Raw genomic sequence first — 18,897 nt, 5'->3', positions numbered from 1 at the left:
GTTTGTTCGTCCTTCTTTCACGTCAAAACGGCTGAACCGAATTTGTCAAATTTTGGTATACAGATAAAACAGACCTTGGAGAGCCTTAGGCTACTTTTTATCCCGGAATCATCACAGGAACGGGAACTACGCGAGTGAAACCGCGGGACGCAGCTAGTTTATAATATAAGTTAGGAATAAACTAATGACCATGAATACTGGCGTATTTAAAAATCAACTTTATATACATACAATGATTACTTTTTTTATGTCAATACTTCATTTATAATTTTATTTTCACAAGCAACATAAACAAACAAAACATTTTAATAAATGCAAAAGCTGAAATTTGAACTCGAGTTTTAGCGGCAATCAAGTGCGTAACGCATTATTAAAAAGTATTACGTACAGTGTTGTGTAGACATGTGTAAGTAATGCAATTGATACATTACGCGTGATATTACTCGAACATGAAATATGGCATCACACATTACGCGACGAAATGAAGTATTACACATCACACTTGACATTACGCGCTCTGTTCGGTCGGAATGTTGGATTTCTTATCTATTTGCTCTGTCTAACTTCACTTACTGAGTGAGACACGGTGATGCGCGGCGCACTTTTGCAACCAGTCATAACCTCACTCTCTAGCTCTACATTATTTTCGATAGTATGAGTGAGAGCGAGCTACTGAGCCGTGGCGAGTTTCCGTCATTTTTTTAAGTGAAATATGAATCGTATTTAAGAATGCTAAGGCATATTATAGCACAACACTGTACGTAATACTTTTTAATAATGCGTTACGCACTTGATTGCCGCTAAAACTCGAGTTCAAATTTCAGCTTTTGCATTTATTAAAATGTTTTGTTTGTTTATGTTGCTTGTGAAAATAAAATTATAAATGAAGTATTGACATAAAAAAAGTAATCATTGTATGTATATAAAGTTGATTTTTAAATACGCCAGTATTCATGGTCATTAGTTTATTCCTAACTTATATTATAAACTAGCTGCGTCCCGCGGTTTCACTCGCGTAGTTCCCGTTCCTGTGATGATTCCGGGATAAAAAGTAGCCTAAGGCTCTCCAAGGTCTGTTTTATCTGTATACCAAAATTTGACAAATTCGGTTCAGCCGTTTTGACGTGAAAGAAGGACGAACAAACAAACACACATTTATAATATTAGTAGGGATACGAAAGTAACTCTATCTAACGTTTTCTGATTTTGATGAAATTTGGTATCAATAATCACATGGGGATCGAAACTAAACGGGTAAAATCGCGGATCACGGCTAGTATTAATTTAGTTGTCCATTTGTATTGCCAGTCCTAAGCCTGGAATAAATATCCCAATTTTCCTTGGGGTTTACTTAAGTATGAAGGGAAACCAACTTTTTTTACAAATCAAAGCTAATTTTAGAACAAACTTTTAGAAAACCAAAACAAAAAAAAAAACAAAACAAATATTATGAATTTTTAGCCAGTTTCCACCTCTCATTTACCATTTTTATGCTAAAGTGATGTTTAGTCTGCTACGTAGTACACCGAACACCGTACACTTAAACATACCAGTACAAAATCTCATGGAATGTTTGGTGTGATGACAATTACGTGATATATAGCATTTCATAAGAAATATCTCACGCCGAACAGTACACATTTCGGGTAATGTTCGGTGTGATGGTGTGATGCCATATTACTCAGTACGAAATGTAATGTAATATTACATTACATTTTGAAGCACTGTTTTGCGCAAGTCTAGTGTTGTGCTATAATATGCCTTAGCATTCTTAAATACGATTCATATTTCACTTAAAAAAATGACGGAAACTCGCCACGGCTCAGTAGCTCGCTCTCACTCATACTATCGAAAATAATGTAGAGCTAGAGAGTGAGGTTATGACTGGTTGCAAAAGTGCGCCGCGCATCACCGTGTCTCACTCAGTAAGTGAAGTTAGACAGAGCAAATAGATAAGAAATCCAACATTCCGACCGAACAGAGCGCGTAATGTCAAGTGTGATGTGTAATACTTCATTTCGTCGCGTAATGTGTGATGCCATATTTCATGTTCGAGTAATATCACGCGTAATGTATCAATTGCATTACTTACACATGTCTAGTTGCGACACGAATTAGTTCACATATCGATACCCAATACGAGGGTAGTATTATATTTTTGTAAATTTTAACAACTTGAAATTGTGTCGTTACAAAACATCAAACATTGTAGGAATCTTACAAATTAATAAAATTTATAAAACATCAATCAAATTTTAACTTTAATTGTAAAATATAAACTTAATATTTAAAGACACTCAACACTTTACTTACCAAAAAGCTGCTAGACCAATTTGCGTTATAGTACTTTATTTGGCTATATCTTTGGGTATATCCTTATATATCTAATTACGCTAAGCTTTATATGTACGAATTAAATCGTTTTACGTTAAGCGTAACCGTTACTAACGGCTCATTGTGATATATATTTATTTTTGTATAAAATAAATTACGTAAAATTATTACTCGCATAAAGACGGTTGAAACGGATGCTCTGATATACGGTAAACTTAAACTATCAGTATAGTTAATTGGATAACTCCTTCGAGAGTATGAATACGATCGTATATCTTTCTCATTTGTATTTAAAGCTAGGAGATTACTGAAGTTCTACAAAGATAAACTCAAACGTAATTGTGTCAGAGATTTTATTTGAAAAAGAAAATAGCTTCATTGATCTATAGCTGTATTATCAGATGAGTAAGTATATTGTTCTACAAATATTTTAATAAGTTTAATTTAGTACATAATTATGTAACATTTGAACGTATATATTGTACGTTTATCTTTAAAAAGTATACTTACATAAATATGTAAAGTTAGATGAATTTCAAAGTACAATACAAATATTAACTAATTTTTTTCTTTAATATACGTTATATTGTGTTATATTTTTTTCTTTATCCTTCAAAAAAAAAAAACAGCGTACTTAAAAATTCTACCTTTAAATGCCAAAATTTCAGAACTGATTTTTTTTTAACAGTCTTATGTTGGCCGAAAACAAAATTTTATTTTAGAGATTTAGTCTATTACCATACAGAATTATAGACCATATCGAATGGATGAATTTTTAACATAGGCGAAATATCGGAGCGCTCGAAATCGTCACGCGCGCCGTTTGTCGCGAGGGGTCAGGCTTTGAACGGTAGCCGATAGACAGTGGCAGTGGCAGTTATCGATAGTCATTCGATACTTGAAACATTAAATTTGTCATTACTTATTATTTCACATAATGGAAGTACCTATACTAGGTACAATTCTTTGGATGTTGGGTCAATAATCAATACAAGATTTAGATGTTTTAAAATTAATTTATTTTAACGATTTAATTTTACTGTACTATTTTTTTTTTTTTAATTTTTACTATTTTTTTTATAAGAGTATTATTATGATATTTCATTTAAATTAGGAATTTAAGTATATGTATGTTATATCTGAACTTGAAAACTATAAATTATCGCAACGATTTCTATCAGTAGGATAAAAACCTTATTCAATCACAAAAGCTCGCAACAGTCGTGGGAAAATCAATATTGCATTTTAAATCTATCGTTGGCCCGAATTGGCTCTACACATAATATATTATAACTGTATTAGTGATAACGGACGGAATTATTTCATACCATATTTGTAATGTTGCCAATTTTGGGAAATCCTAGAAAGATATGACCGCAAAATGCCACTCCACTGTACAGTTCCATACAACGTGATGCTAGTAAGATAGTAAGTATTTCAAAAGATAATTTATGTCTTTGACTATTTTTCCGATACTTGTGTTAAGTATAATTTCAAGTCTTAGAATATTAGGGCCATGTTAAATTAGTTATTTATTTATTAGGTTTTGAGACATTAAACGTGTTCTATACGTATTTATCTATCCTGGTGTTGACTTTAGAATATTTATATACGAGTAGGTACTTAGATTAACGTGAAAATATTATTAACTAGAATCCCGCTCCGACTTCGGACGGGTATTTAAGAAAAATTTCAAAAATAATTTTTTTCATTTTTTTTATTTATTATGATATAGCCTATACCACCCGCGTTTAGTGTTGATTCCCAATAGTAAAAGAATTTTTCAAATCGGTTTAGTAGTTTCGGAGCCTATTCAATGCAAACAAACAATCAAATCTTTCTTCTTTATAATATTAGTTATTAGTATACTGACCAACTTGTAACTGAAAACAAAGACAATCAATAAGATAAATAATCTCATTGTTGTATAAAAACGGAGTTATAAAAACTAGCTTATTTTTAAAAAACAATGATAGCAATAAATATCCCATATCGTGAAGTCCCACGAAAACCCAGTACAGCCCTAGGAGACCTTAGCAAATCATAATGATTGGTATTCACAGGTTGGCCACTGTCTCGGTTATGAGCCTGTGTCCTTGTACGCAAATAGTGTATGGGTTGTCTCTGCCATCTACGCTTACTCTGTACAATGTAGCCTAACGTACCGCGTTGTTTATTACTCTGTGATACTTCAGGAATTTGCCACCGCTACATATTGCTATAACGATACTTGTGCGATCAGAAACGAATTGCTTGCTTTACAAAATGTCAACAAGAGGTCATTTTAGACTCAAAAGGAATATTCAATTCGGTTGCGACATGACATTAACATAGTGATTGTCTTTAAATTAGACTAACTGTTGTCTGCTGCTTTACTCGACTTTTTATTAACTTTTTCTCATTACTTACCTATATAGTCGAATTCTCGATGCTAAAAAAAATACAGTTTAACAATTTTAACTGAGGTAGGGAACAGCAGGAAATATCCTGCTCAAAATCTAGACCAGCCCGGCTGGGGCAATACCTCAACATTATAGAAAATCACAGCTATATAATAAATACTGTTTTCAAGTAATGTTGTGTTCCTGTGGTAAGTAAGGTGACCAGTACTCCTGGAGGGCTTACCACCAGGTGAGCCGTAAGCTTGTTTTCCGACCTAATTGTATAACAAAAAAACATACATTAATGAAACATGTTTATTTCTTATAAACAATCTAACTATATTTAATTATGTAAAGTTTCGCACATCTAAATCTAATACTTACCGAGCTCTTATATAGATTATAAGTATTATCCATTTCAGCTGTAAATTTTAACCAACTTCAAAAAAAGGAGGAGGTTACTCAATTCGACCGTATATATTTTTTAAGTGTGTTCGGGGATAACTTCGTCGTTTATGAACCGATTTTGATAATCCTTTTTTTGTTGGAAAGTATTTATTCCTAGTTTGGTACCATGATAAGGAAACCAGAATCTGATGATGGGATCCCAGAGAAAACGAGGGAAACTCTCGAAAATCCGCATAACTTTTTACTAGATGTACTGATTTTGATGATTTTTAATTTAATCGAAAGCCGATGTTTATCATGTGGTCATATTTAAATTTCATCGAGATCTGATTATAACTTTTGGAGTAATCTTTGATAATGCGTATTTACTTGACTATTTTTTCGTCTCCCTACGTTGTATTACTTGTCGATATAATTGAAGTCGGTTTTTCTTCGTTTGCCTGCAAACACAATTATTATTCAAATATCATTTCAGAGACTAGTGGCTAATATTATTATAAAAAGACCGTTGTAGGCAAGCTTTATGTCTGGCTTCATTACTTTATATTTGATTATGATGACCCAGTCAGCTTAAACTTCTTACTTTGTGCATTTGATACCTTAGATTAGGTATGTATTTATCACCATCATGGGTTCACTGGAAGAGATCTCTTTTAGAGGTAATCCCTTGGCAATTAATTTTTTGTAATCGAAAACTGTAAATAAGTTAAAGTGCAATAAAAAATACAATAAATAGTAAATAAACTGTATCTTTGCAATTTATGTTTATGATGCCGTTATATTATCGCATCATACAACCTATTTAAATCTCCTAAAAGTATGTCAATAAAAAAAAAGTTTTGAGTAAAATGATTTACTATTTTCGAAGTAAAGGGCAACAAATGTCTCTTGGTTTGGACAATGATTTATTTTCACTTGAGTAATTTTCAAACAAAGGGTTATCTAGCTCTCCATCATATATTACAGTTCTTAATTAAATCTATCAGCGATATCTAGCGAGGTATCGATCTGTATGGAGCCGAATATGATTTATGCGTGCGCGGACGCAGCTGCGCTAGAACAAAGCAGGCACTCACGTTCCCACATTACTTACCCGGCGAGATGTGGGATGATAGACGTAGATCCGTTCATAATATTAAACAAAAGTATTGTAACCCCCAATACTAGAGTAACAAATATCTTTATGTATTCTTGTATTGGGCCCGAACAAGTGTAGAAACTGCTCATTGCATTAAGAAAAACAGACGAGACTTTATTTAGGCATTTTTTTTTATTTATTTAAATTGGCAAATAGGAAGAAATAATATAACTCACTATAAGGCTAAACTTATGTATTTGCGTTATGTTTCCTATTGATCTAGTAGGGCATACGGATAGACTTACAGTTAAGCACTAAAATAATAAATAAAATTGTAAGTTAGCTTACAACTAGCACAATGTTATCGAGTTAAACCAATACCTTAACAGGGCGCTTATATAATTATGTCAAGTAATGTAAAACGTTAATAGTGTTGTAATTTCAACAATTTAGAGGACAATTAATCGAGAAAGCCATTAGGCACAGCCATAAATCGGTCTCCATTTCACGGCGCAATCTAAACCGGTGCGCGGCGCGTGCGCACCCGACAGATAGCATCTTATCGCGGATCGGCGCGATCTGTCGTTGTCGGTCGCCGGCGCGTGTCCAAACACTGTCCGAGCTTGTAAGCGATCGACTGACCGCTTCTATCGTAATCAATCGCCATTAAATGACAAGGGTCGATTAAAACAGTTCGGAACCGTGGGTGTGATGAAATGATGAAATGTCTTTGAATATCGAGCCATTGAAGATATATTTCTTTAGAGGAGCTCATGGTTTAAATGTAATAGCAATGTTTATGGCGTATACGAGATTTCGTAAGACGTTTACCACGACACGTGATAGGTACCTTACGTTGCATAAATTCCTATTGAAACAAGTCTATCATTTATAACACAAGAGCGGCGAATAATTCCAATAATGTTTACCAACACCATTCACTAGACAGTTTGAACACGCGAATCAAAGAACAAAGAGATTTAGGGCAGTGTAACACGATCCTCCATATTGTTGCGGCGTGTGACGCAACAAATCTGTCGCAGGCAAGATGGCGGATCGAGACAGCCGTGGCTAAAGGATGCGCCCGCGCCGTGAAATCGCTTGTTATGGCCCGTGTGGCAATGCAGGTTTAATAAATGCGTTCGTTCTCCGACCTCCTTCATGTTTTATTCCAATTAAAAATTATAACACAGCTCTAGATGACAGATAAATGGTCATACTATTTAGATTATCATCTAATACGCCATTAACAAAAAATGATATGGAATAGCTGCTAGGTTTTTTAATCAATAATTCTTCATCTTCTTCTTAAAGTGCCATCTTCTCACGAAGTTCGGGGATCATTTTGGCAACTTGTATTCTTGATACTGCAGCCCTGAATAACGAACGGGTACTTTTCCCAAACCATTGGCGTAGATTTTTTAGCCAAAATGTTCTTCTTCGACCCACACTGCGCTTGCCTTGTATCTTGCCCTGGATTAATCAATAATATTTTCTACTTTTTTACAGTTCAGTCGTTCCTACGCGTTTACTAATCTTCATAGGAGCGATCAATTTCATTAGAAGTGAAATTATCAATAGCAACTAAAATCCATTATTAAATGTCCTATTAATGTTACGTTCGCATGCCTCTTTTATAAATGGACTTGGTTCGTCTTATCCTCCCGTTCGATAGCATCAGCTGTATAACACCGTAGACGACCTTTAGGACACCATCGCCAGCTAGTGTTCCTGGGACTCGACACAGTTTTACCGTTATGCCCGCCATCTATAAATCCGCAACTTGACAAAATAATAGGAACGCGATAGTTCGAAGCTATTAACGCCCAAAGAGATATATTGAGCCTACTCCTCTCAATCAGATACCTAAATACGGGTGCAGTGTAATAGAAATTTCTAAGCGCTTTAATATCAAGATAATTCCGATTGGCAATTGCAATACCTATCTATACAGCAAACATTGTATCTCATGGATCTTGTCAATTGTCTACAGAACTTATTAAATTTATTTATATTTATTCCATGCGACCTAAATCAGTTTCGATAATAATTACTCGTATGAAATAATTTCGTAGGTACATATTTGACAGCACGAGAGTAAATTAACATTTGCATTATAACCTTCAAAATTACTGCTTTTTTGTTCAAACAAAGCAATGATAATTTTTAATATGTACTCAATAAAAAAACTGAGTATATAAATGTGTAATTACATATATAGCATCGTATATTTGTCAAACCTTTTGAAGCGTATCGTAATTAATACTCTGAGAGTCTTAAGCTGTTTATGTAGAATCTCATTTAGATAACATTGTAAGCTCACCAAACAATTTATAACTACGCAAATACAAACCTGACAAGAGTCGCTCGATGAAAACGTAACTTTACATAAGACAAGTGTCAACGCAGCCTTTAACTTACAATATGTCTGTTACGCTATATATTTTACTTAATTCACTAGCTCTGAGCTACATTTTAACTACATTGTCTCGATTTTCTTAACTTTGTGTAAACACTATCAAGAATTTAATATTGCACATAAAAACTATGCTAAAAATATGTAAATGTATTTTATATTTAAAAACTTGTTCTATCGAAATATTTCTTTCTAAATATAATAAAATGTTAGTTTGTGTATTTTCTTTTTTTATGCAAACAAAACACACAAACTCAAATTGAAAAACATTTTTATTTCAGAGAGCCTGTTGGTTGAAAAGTTCTGTAGGCTAAAAAACGTCGCGGCTTTAAGAAGTCAAACAATGTCAATCAATATTCAAGACGTATTAAAATTTAGAATGTATCTAAAAACAAGTATTAATGTTATAAATGGTAATTTCCTGAATACTTAGTAACATTTCAAAAGCAACTTTATCGAGGAACAGAAAGACGAATGTCTCACTCAATACATAGAAGATAGAAACATAATAACTTAAACGCAAAATATTGGTATGGAGTAGTACATACATTTGCATTAACGACACGCAACATAAACTAATGGCTGCGAGCTCTTCGTTCTCGAGAGTTACTATTTTCACTATTAATATTCTATTCAATATATTTATGTTGATGCTTTAAAAGTGCAAATCCGTGTTCAAAGTCGCATTTGTGCTTTCATTTCGAGTCATAATTGTTTCTCTCTGAATTAAATAATAATGGTTTTATATTTTTTAATTCACTTAAAATGATAGTCATTTGATCTAAATATTGATATAGAGTATTACACAATATTTCGAAAAATTGCAAAATTTCGCAAGATTTAAATCAAGCTCGTAGTGAGTTTAATTTAAAACTGAGTCTACTATATCTTGTAATATTTCGCGGGTTTCAGCTTAAGCTAAGTCAGAGTAATGTAGTTGAAGATGCATTATTTACCGCTAAGCCTTATTGCACAACTGTCATTATAAATAACCGATATAGTAAATTCGTGCGTCATCACGTGCATTTATTTATGCCACTGCTAGTGAGTGGTAGCGGGTGTGCAGTAATCAGATTTACCGTGTGAATCATATACCGAGACACGGGTTACTAGTTACTTTGTATTACTCTAGTATTCTTCGACTAATCCTATAAACTGAGTATCTATTTTATTTGCTATAATAATATTTTGTTGGTCCTTTGAGCCAATTAAAGTTAAAAAAAATTGTTGAATAGAAACTTAAGTATAACTTCTTTGCTTCTTGTAAAAAGTTTTTGATTCCAAAAGTTATATTATTTTAGTTCTGGGATGGGATGGGATTAATTTTATATGTATAATTTTGTATATATTTTTATTTGTATGTACGTATAGGTACTATAAATGGAAAAAAAAAACTGTTTATTTCAAGTACGGCTGCAGCCGTTGATTATGGCGCGAGCTCTCATTTACGATTCGGATTTACGAGAGCGCGAATAGAGTCGTCACTAGCATGTAGTGAAGTTCTCGGCAATAAATTAGCGAGTGAGTGTTTGGTGTTCCCACGAGGAACCGTATCAAGATGAGCTCGAACAACGCGTCCGAGACTTGAAACGAGGACGAAATGCTTTATTTTCTCACTCGATTTATTTCGAGTGACACTCGCTTGCGTTTTGTAAGTTGTCACTTGCACTCGTAACGAAGTGCCCTTAGGATCATACGGGAAGTGTGCCTTGTAAAATTGGATTGTACAAATGCCAGTGTATATCGTCTTTTGCATCTTCACTTTCTACGACAAATTTAAATAACGTGAAACATTTTACCGATGGCTGCGTTCAATTTATAAAATAGTTTATACTAATGATTCAAACAATGTTACTAAGAGAAATCGTCTGCAATTAGAACAAATTTATTCGACTCTTGGAGAAATAAACAAAGTATACATTCGTGCGCGAAAACAAGACAAGACGAAGACAAATTATTTTGCATAACAGGTCTGAAATTTAGAGTATTACAACAAATCGTAACCTAATACTCGCAATGTTAAAACATAAATCGCATCAAATTGGCCTGCCATCGTTTATTTACTAGTGCCGTATGATCTGGACGAGCCGTGTCTCGTCTTAGGACAGACCTAACTAATGTTTCACTTGGCTCCTTTCCAAACTCGTTTGATTTATAACTGAAAACTAGTATTAAGCATTTACATGGTTTCAAAACGATACGATGTTTTTATAAATCAACATAAAATTTTGTTTCTTGACGCGTAAAATATATCTTATCGTTTTTTTTTTCCTATCGCAGTAAAACTACTAATCAACTGTAATTTTTATACAATTTAATGATTAAATATTTAAAATGTCATATCAAACACCTATCAAAAGCTATATTAGAATTTTTGATTTACTCTACAACCAAGAATAAGCATCGATCGACTCCAACATCCAAAATTCCATCCACATTCCAATAAGTTACAAAATAGCAAGTAATGATCAAATCGTATAGTATCAATCAGGGCCGCGTCGTCACGTCGAACAACCGATAGACTCGTCAGTACTCGTGATCTTGGTCTACTGGTCCACCGGTCCACTATCCGGTTGCCCACTTCGAATTCCATTGTCGTTTCTGGTCGCGATCAATCACAATTACGGATATGTTCCTTTATCATGTTTATTATATTAATTAGTATTAACACGAACTATATTGCCATTGTTTCGTTTGAGGTAGTAATTTTAGCTTTGTTTCGTGTCAGTGGTCAAGGTTTTATTGGGCTGTAAATATTTATCAGCATAACATAATGTTACCATATTTGCTGACAACAAGTGGGACACTCTACTATCGTTATAAGTAAACTAACAATTCTTAATCTAGAAACAGATTCTCTCACCTAAACTGGTCTCATTGAAGTGGTTAATACTGATTAATCAAGAAAGATATTAAAATGTGAACGAAATATGTTCTATCTTTCCACAATATTTAAGAATTAAGTATGACTGGACATTTCCATTTTTAAACTAATTTTTTTAAATCATGATAGTAAACATTAAAATTGACACGTAATTATAAAATACAATTATAATTACGCGATATTCCAATAAAGCAAACGCGTAAACGTTACAAATATTTATTAAGTTTAGGAAGTCGTTCCCTGTTACAGCTCAGAGGCAGTTTGACCCTAAAACTGGTGCCTGGAGCCTATGTCGGTTCGTGACCCGCCCTGACCCCGATCTACTAACCAACCGTATTGTCTCTAACTTGACTTGTGCCACAACTTATGAAATTCAAGCTGTACTGCTCTATTATTTTAACTTATAGCTACATCACAAATATTAAAATTATATTGAGTGCTTTGTATGCAAACTGTTAATTTTGTAAACTTTTAGTATTTTTTGTAACATAATATTAACCTTTAAGCCAACGTCATACTTATTAGTTAGTAAAAAGAAATCGAGTACAAAAATCTGCAAATATAAGTGGACTTTTTGGTGCCATTTTTAAATTAATCTTATCCTCGTCCCTTTTATTTTCCTATAATCGTTCTTTATAGAAAAAGTGTTTCTTCGGACGTATATTCTTCTGACTTGAACCAGCGCGCAGCTGATAAAACAATCTGACAACATAATAATAATTACAATCCGCAATTACGTTTCTATCTTTCGGTAGGAAATAATCCAGCATATTTGCAAAATTGACGTCTAAAACACAGAGTATGAATAGAACTAATTGATCTATAGAAATTTCCTAATACACTGATCGATATTGAAACAAAGCGATCGACAGAAGTTGCTCAAGCATTAATGAGCACATTTGGGTACCATTGTTTCCTACTGGTTGAATTAATGGTATTACTGCTGCCCCCGACCTCGCTGATGAAGATCGCTATCGATAGCTAATCGGAGGCATGGCGCTTTGCTTGTGTCTCGAAATCAGCAGCCGATATCTGTTTGGCATCAGAATAACAGTTATATCTACTGAGGTTATATACAATGGTTGGCTTTGTATAATTAATAGAGCATTCATTCCATAGTGATACGTAATCACAATAGGTCAATAAATTGAATACGTAAATAGCATAGCTCAGAGAAACTTCTTAAATTACAATACGACCAAATTTTCTTTTGGCAAATTTAAAACTATGTCATGCATAAGTAAACTACCATCGTTTCTGAATAAATATAACGCATTTTTAACACCTATCTTAAACTTTTTAAAACGAAATTAATAAATGTTTTTTTTTTTCCTTTATCAAAGAGTAATACAGCGGATCGTGATTGCACGCTTCAGGAAACAATAGTCGACGAAAATTTTACGGTGATTTCCGGAGATGAATATTTTTTGTAAAGTTTTATAAGGGTAAATATCGTTTATTGAAGAGGGAAAGACATCGTGACCGAAAGTTGCAATGGGTCACGATGAAACCACTGACCGAATATCCACTGTTGACCATTGTCGCCGACACGGTATTAAATATATAAAAATATCTAATATTTAAATACAAAAATACAAACTGTTCTAAAAACCAAAAACCCTTTTTGTATTATGTTTAATGTTAAATTTATTGAAAAATCAATTGTAGAAATTAAATAATATCATAACAATAATTTAAAAAAAAATCACACGCAACAATTTCCAATTTTTTTTTTAAATAATTTTAACAATGACTACGCACGCGTGATTTTACGCGCCATATATTTGTTAATCTAAGATTTATTACATACATAAAAAGTGTCATTGGAAACAGTGAAATAGTTTTCTTGTGAAGAAGTAAAAACATCCACATTTACAATATTAGTTGGGGTCGAGTCGGTGCTATGGACAAACGGCCGTTCAGCCGACCTCCGACACGGAAGGCGAAGTGTCACGGCCCTGTAAAAAATAGTCACAATAAGATCGTGACTCCGACTCGATTCATTCACAAGATCCTCTGAGAAAATGCTACGTGCAAGCATTTTCGCGGCGCAACATTCGATCCGCTTAGCTAGAAAAATTACCGCTCTAATCTTATCATTAATATTTTTCATTACGTAAATATCTTTAAAGATAAGTAAACATAAATTTTATAATAATCTAAGAAAATAATAATATGTGTTTTTCTATTATTTTTTATTCTTGTTATAAATAAGACCGGAGTGACAACAAAAAACACCTCTAATTATGTATGACTTTATCATTACTCTATTACTATAATATAAATATAACCACTTTTTATAATATAGTAATAAAATTATAAAAGTAATATATTATTAATAACGTTTCTTTAAACGTGAAGAAGCAAAGAATCGCAACAGAAGTACACATTCACAAAACCGGGCTAGTACCGAAATGTCTCAATAGATGGCACTGTGCGTTCAGTTACATCGCGCTATGGTTTGCTCATCGCGATAGTACTAGTAGTCCAGAGTAAATGTAAAAATTTAACTTTGCGCAGAGGCAATATCGTAACCAATGAGGTTAATCCGAGGTGCGATTATTGCTAGTTGAAAACTTTACCAATACCCCGCCTTGTGGTCGTGAAATACCGACCGCTATGGCAATTTTTGAAAGGCCGTAAAGGCCAAAAAAGCTTTGAAATCGAAAAATACATTCATTTATATTTGTGCCTCATACCTATCAAAAGCTTTTGAAATTTTGTAGTATAATATAAAAAAATTTATATTGCTAAACCAAAATTACCACGAAATATTTATTTAAACTATTCTAAAGTCATTACATGATATAGCATCTGTTTGTGGTTACGTAATACGTAGGTATATTTTCATATTTTACAAAGACGGTTTTAAAAATTTACTTTATAAAACGTAATGAAATATTATTGTTATTAATGTAAAATTTTAATAATAAATCACGAATAGCAAATATTGAAAAAAATCACTTTGAAATGCGTTTTTGTTTTTTATTAATAGTTTTCACTTTCGATATTAAGTAAGATTGATTGTTATTAAATTAATGGTTCCGATATTCTTTACTAGCTGCCCGAACATACTTCGTTCTGTCAAAAGTTAATAGTAAAAATTATTTTTTTTAGTATTAAAACCTTCGATACAAAAAATAAATTAGCCGAATTAGTCGATCCACTCTCAAGTTATGCGCTTAGCAACATTCATTTTTATTTATATAGATAGATGGCTTATATAATTTTTATATTATACATTATTTTAAAATTTTAATTTTTTTTATTGAACATGTAGTCTAAGGAAAACAGTTTCAAACAAATAAATTATTTATATTCTTTAATTGTCTATTTTTTTTTATTACACTACTTCTCTATTGATGTTTCTATATTCTTATGTTCCTATAAATTAAAACGAATAAATTTCACAGACACTTAATAATAGATCGAGTCTATAAAACACACAATAAGTGACCGTGACAAAAAGGATTGTTACAAAACTGAACACAAGATTACGCCTGATCCAGATTTAATAATGTCACTAAGATTTGACATTTACAGCGAGAGAAAGTGCTGGCATATTGAGTGGAATCGATTGATCGGGTCTAATCGCATTATCGATTCACGGGAGGTCTGTACTTCTCTGCGTAAAAAATCCTTCGTGCTGCAATAATAATGAGATATAATAATAATACCTACAAACAGAACTAAGTTTTGAGTGTAAGCTATATATTTTAACTGGGGCACGCCAGGAAATTTCCTACTCAAAATATGGATCAGCCCGACCGGGTTAATACATCGACCTTACAGAAGATCACAGCTAAATAATACTGCTTTCAAGCAGTGTTGTGTTCCTGTTGGTGAGTAAAGTGACTAAAGCTCCCGAGGGAGATTGGGCACAGGGTCGGCAACGCGCTTGCCAAGCTTATGATGTTGCAGATGTCTGTAACTTTTATAAGCTACAGTAATCGCTTACCATCAGGTGAGCCGTAAGCTTGTTTGCCGACCTAGTAGTTATATAAAAACAATATATAGGACGTTATATTTTACTGGCTGATCCGCGGACTTCAGAATATATCTATTATATTTTATGTAAATATTATCAAATAAATATAAATGTATCGATGTAATTAGTAATCGTATCGATATTTATATTTAATGGGAACACGCTCAGTCTCTACTTGTGTATGTTAGTCTTAAAAGGGCTCCCTGATATTAGCCAATATGTCAACGTTATAACATCGGCGTTTCAAAACCTAAATCAATCACTGCTAAGTGCTTCAATCATCGAAATGTAAGGACTCGGTCACGATTACAAACCGGATACATACGACATATGATTAATATGATTATTTGTAATCACTCTCTTAATTATTATACTATTTAGGATTAGTTTATTCCAGTTAAGATATTGTGAATAAGTTTATATATGTATTTTATACTGCAATAAATTTTGTTTATACAAGTAATAGGTAAGGTATAGGTATATATATAAATTGACATATTATAAATATCATTATAATCAAAATGCTAGAAATAAACTCGTAAGAAATCGCAATATTTATAAGTAATTTCAAATCATTTCATGTGTTAATTTTAGTACACCTTATAAACTTTTAATTTAATTTAAGCTGCGACTGTTTCGTTTTTTATTGCAACATTTTTAACATCACCAATATTGCATATTATTAAAGTATATCACAATATTTTCAATAATAACAATACTTAGGTCTCATCATCCACAATAAGAGGGTTGGATTCTGGTTATATTTGCAGCTGCAATTCACGAACTGACAGTAAATAACATTATTAAATAACTAAATTAAACAAAATCGACGCTTTTATTGCTATAAATGTGTATAAACCCTATTAATGTCGGCTCCGGGTTATAACATAAAAATCATCGATCCGTCGATATCGTTTCAATTGTGTCATAATTTATAATAATATCCGATACTTATAAAACGGTGTAAATAATAATGTAAATATTTCGTGAAGCGTAAACCGGCACGGCAGTCGACACCCACGGAATTTAATTCGGTAGCTTGCAGCTATTTACATTTTGCAAGGAGGACTTTGAAGTATTGAATTTTTAACCCTTTAATAATATGAATAAAGTAATAACGGATTAAAAAGTATATTTTAAATCTAAAACGGGTTTGCTGTTTTTTGTTGGTTTTTTTTTTGAGTTTCCGATATGTCGGTACTATTGCAAATGCTGTTGTCATGAGTGTACAATTTATTAACTCGAAACGGAATAAAAATGGCATAAAAACAAACATCGTATATAACCCATTTAATTATAAATCATAGTGCTAGTGACCATAAAACACTTATTGTTTTTATTTTTATTTGTAATTTTTTTGTAGATTAACGTTTAAAATATATGCTTAATGCTATGTACTTTATATAGTTATAAATTAATTTAATTATTTAAATTTTACATATTTATGACACGAATGTTGTTATAAATTTACGTGGATATGATGCGCCCTGAATTCTAGAACATATTTTAATATTTATGCACAAACGCAATACACATAATATGTTCATATGAAAGAAAACATAGGTATTCGCTTATTAATATTTCAATACTTATCGTTGACATAGGAAAAATAAATTGTTATTAAATTTACACTCGAGCCACGATTAACTATTTATTGATAAAAACTTTAATGTATTTTAAAGTCTATTTCAATGGCTGTTAGTTTAGCAATAAATAAATGGCATAAACTTTTGGGTTCATTATTTAATACCGAGTATGTATTGAAACTGATTTTAGTTAGAAAATACATGAGAAATAAGTAATTAAAAGTCGCAGAGAAAACAGTTGCATTATATTGACGGACCCTTTCAAATTTCAATGTTATAACTATAACCATTACTGTTTTTATGGTAATCATAGCGTAAAAAAAAAGTAAACTTTTCGTCTTGTTTTACTCATTCCATCAAAACTGTCAGCATATTACAGCGGCTCTTTTCATCCCACATCTTTGATGATTATCGCATTAAGCAGCTAGTAAGAAGCTAAAAAACAAAACATTTCGAGAGTCATAAAAATGTACATGTATTAAACTCTATGATGAAAGTATTAAAAGTCATATTAAGGTACGTTACGGTGCTGAGTGTACGTTGAACATGATTCATTTGCTCTCATTATTGACAGATGGCAGTGTAATGGCGATTGATTTACGATACCGCAACGTTTAATCGTTGCGTAATCGTTTATTGATCGTATAATGTCTATACCGTATACATTCGCTTTATATATGAAGCATTCACAATATTAAGATCTGATATTTGGTAACTAACTCGATATAAACTGTAACCTTTTTAATATTATTACTCAGTCGATAGCATTCAATCGATTTTAAAACTGTTACCGATTAAGTTTCCATATCCAAATAACTTTTATGTCATTTTTTTTTAAATGTTTACAGAACTTTTATTTATTTTTTAGTATAAATAAATAAGTAATAAATAAATATATATCTACACAATACACACACGGTCGTCTGTTTCTAAAGTACCTGAGCAACTTAATACTTGTGTTATAGGTAAAAGCCGACTGGCTTATAGCTACATTTTTTTTTCAATATACATACTTATAAATAATACATATATAAATGTATAAATAAATATTTATATTACACCTAGACTCGGGGTGGGAATCGAACCCACAACCCTCGGAGCAGAAAGCAGGTTCACTTCAAACTGCGCCAACGGGCTAGTCATAAAAGTCTTAAGATTATAACAAATGTATAGATTGTTATTGGAAATAAATTGATGACGTATTATAAATTATACACCTTACGAAGATACACGCTATCGAAAACATGCGTTTTGACCGCTACCGATGCTTTTTACGATATCTCGAACGCTTCGAATTTATCCTTTATTTATACCTCATTTGTGTCCGTATGAGTCGAACGTCTAAATTCGAAGGTATGTTTATCAGACGGTGACAGTTACGGCGACGGGTACGAGCTCTGGTGATAAAACTCGTATTTTGTCTCGGGATTTGGCAGCTGCGTCATTTTATCGCCGATTTTTTTTTTCGCTTTACCGTCATTTGCATTATCGTTTCGATTCTTCGAAATCGTATTTGTAAAAAATGTAAAATAAATATTTTTAGTGCTAAATAAGAGATAAAGAACGTCTTAATTTTTATTGTTCCGTTTAGTTTTTTTTTTTTTTTTTTTTTTTTTAAATATTGTGGTATATAAAAATATTTTTAAAGTTCTTAAACCAATGACATGCAAAATTTTGTCTACAAAAGTAAGCATTTTAAACGTATTTTGGCTTCATCAGTTTATAGTTTATTTCTATACTTTGTGTACCTATGTTATTACTATTATATGGTTCTCTCCCAAGCAAAATGTCATATCTACGTTATATTTATAAGGTACACGTA

At 32.3% G+C, this 18,897-nt stretch overlaps 1 protein-coding gene and 1 non-coding gene across 2 annotated transcripts in view; both read left to right on the top strand.

Annotated features, from left to right (window-relative positions):
* LOC123663849 (tRNA (adenine(58)-N(1))-methyltransferase catalytic subunit TRMT61A) overlaps positions 1–18,897 on the top strand; it is a 75,813-nt gene that overhangs the window by 43,813 nt on the left and 13,103 nt on the right. The window lies entirely within an intron of this gene.
* LOC123664329 lies at positions 14,010–14,148 on the top strand. The gene has a single exon (XR_006744813.1). It is a non-coding gene; the product is annotated as a U4 spliceosomal RNA (small nuclear RNA).

This window comes from Melitaea cinxia, chromosome 21 (assembly GCF_905220565.1).
Source record: "Melitaea cinxia chromosome 21, ilMelCinx1.1, whole genome shotgun sequence".
In the NCBI taxonomy this organism is placed as follows: domain Eukaryota; kingdom Metazoa; phylum Arthropoda; class Insecta; order Lepidoptera; family Nymphalidae; genus Melitaea; species Melitaea cinxia.
The sequence above is the reverse complement of the archived record's forward strand: the minus strand, read 5'-3'. Positions and strand labels throughout refer to the sequence as shown.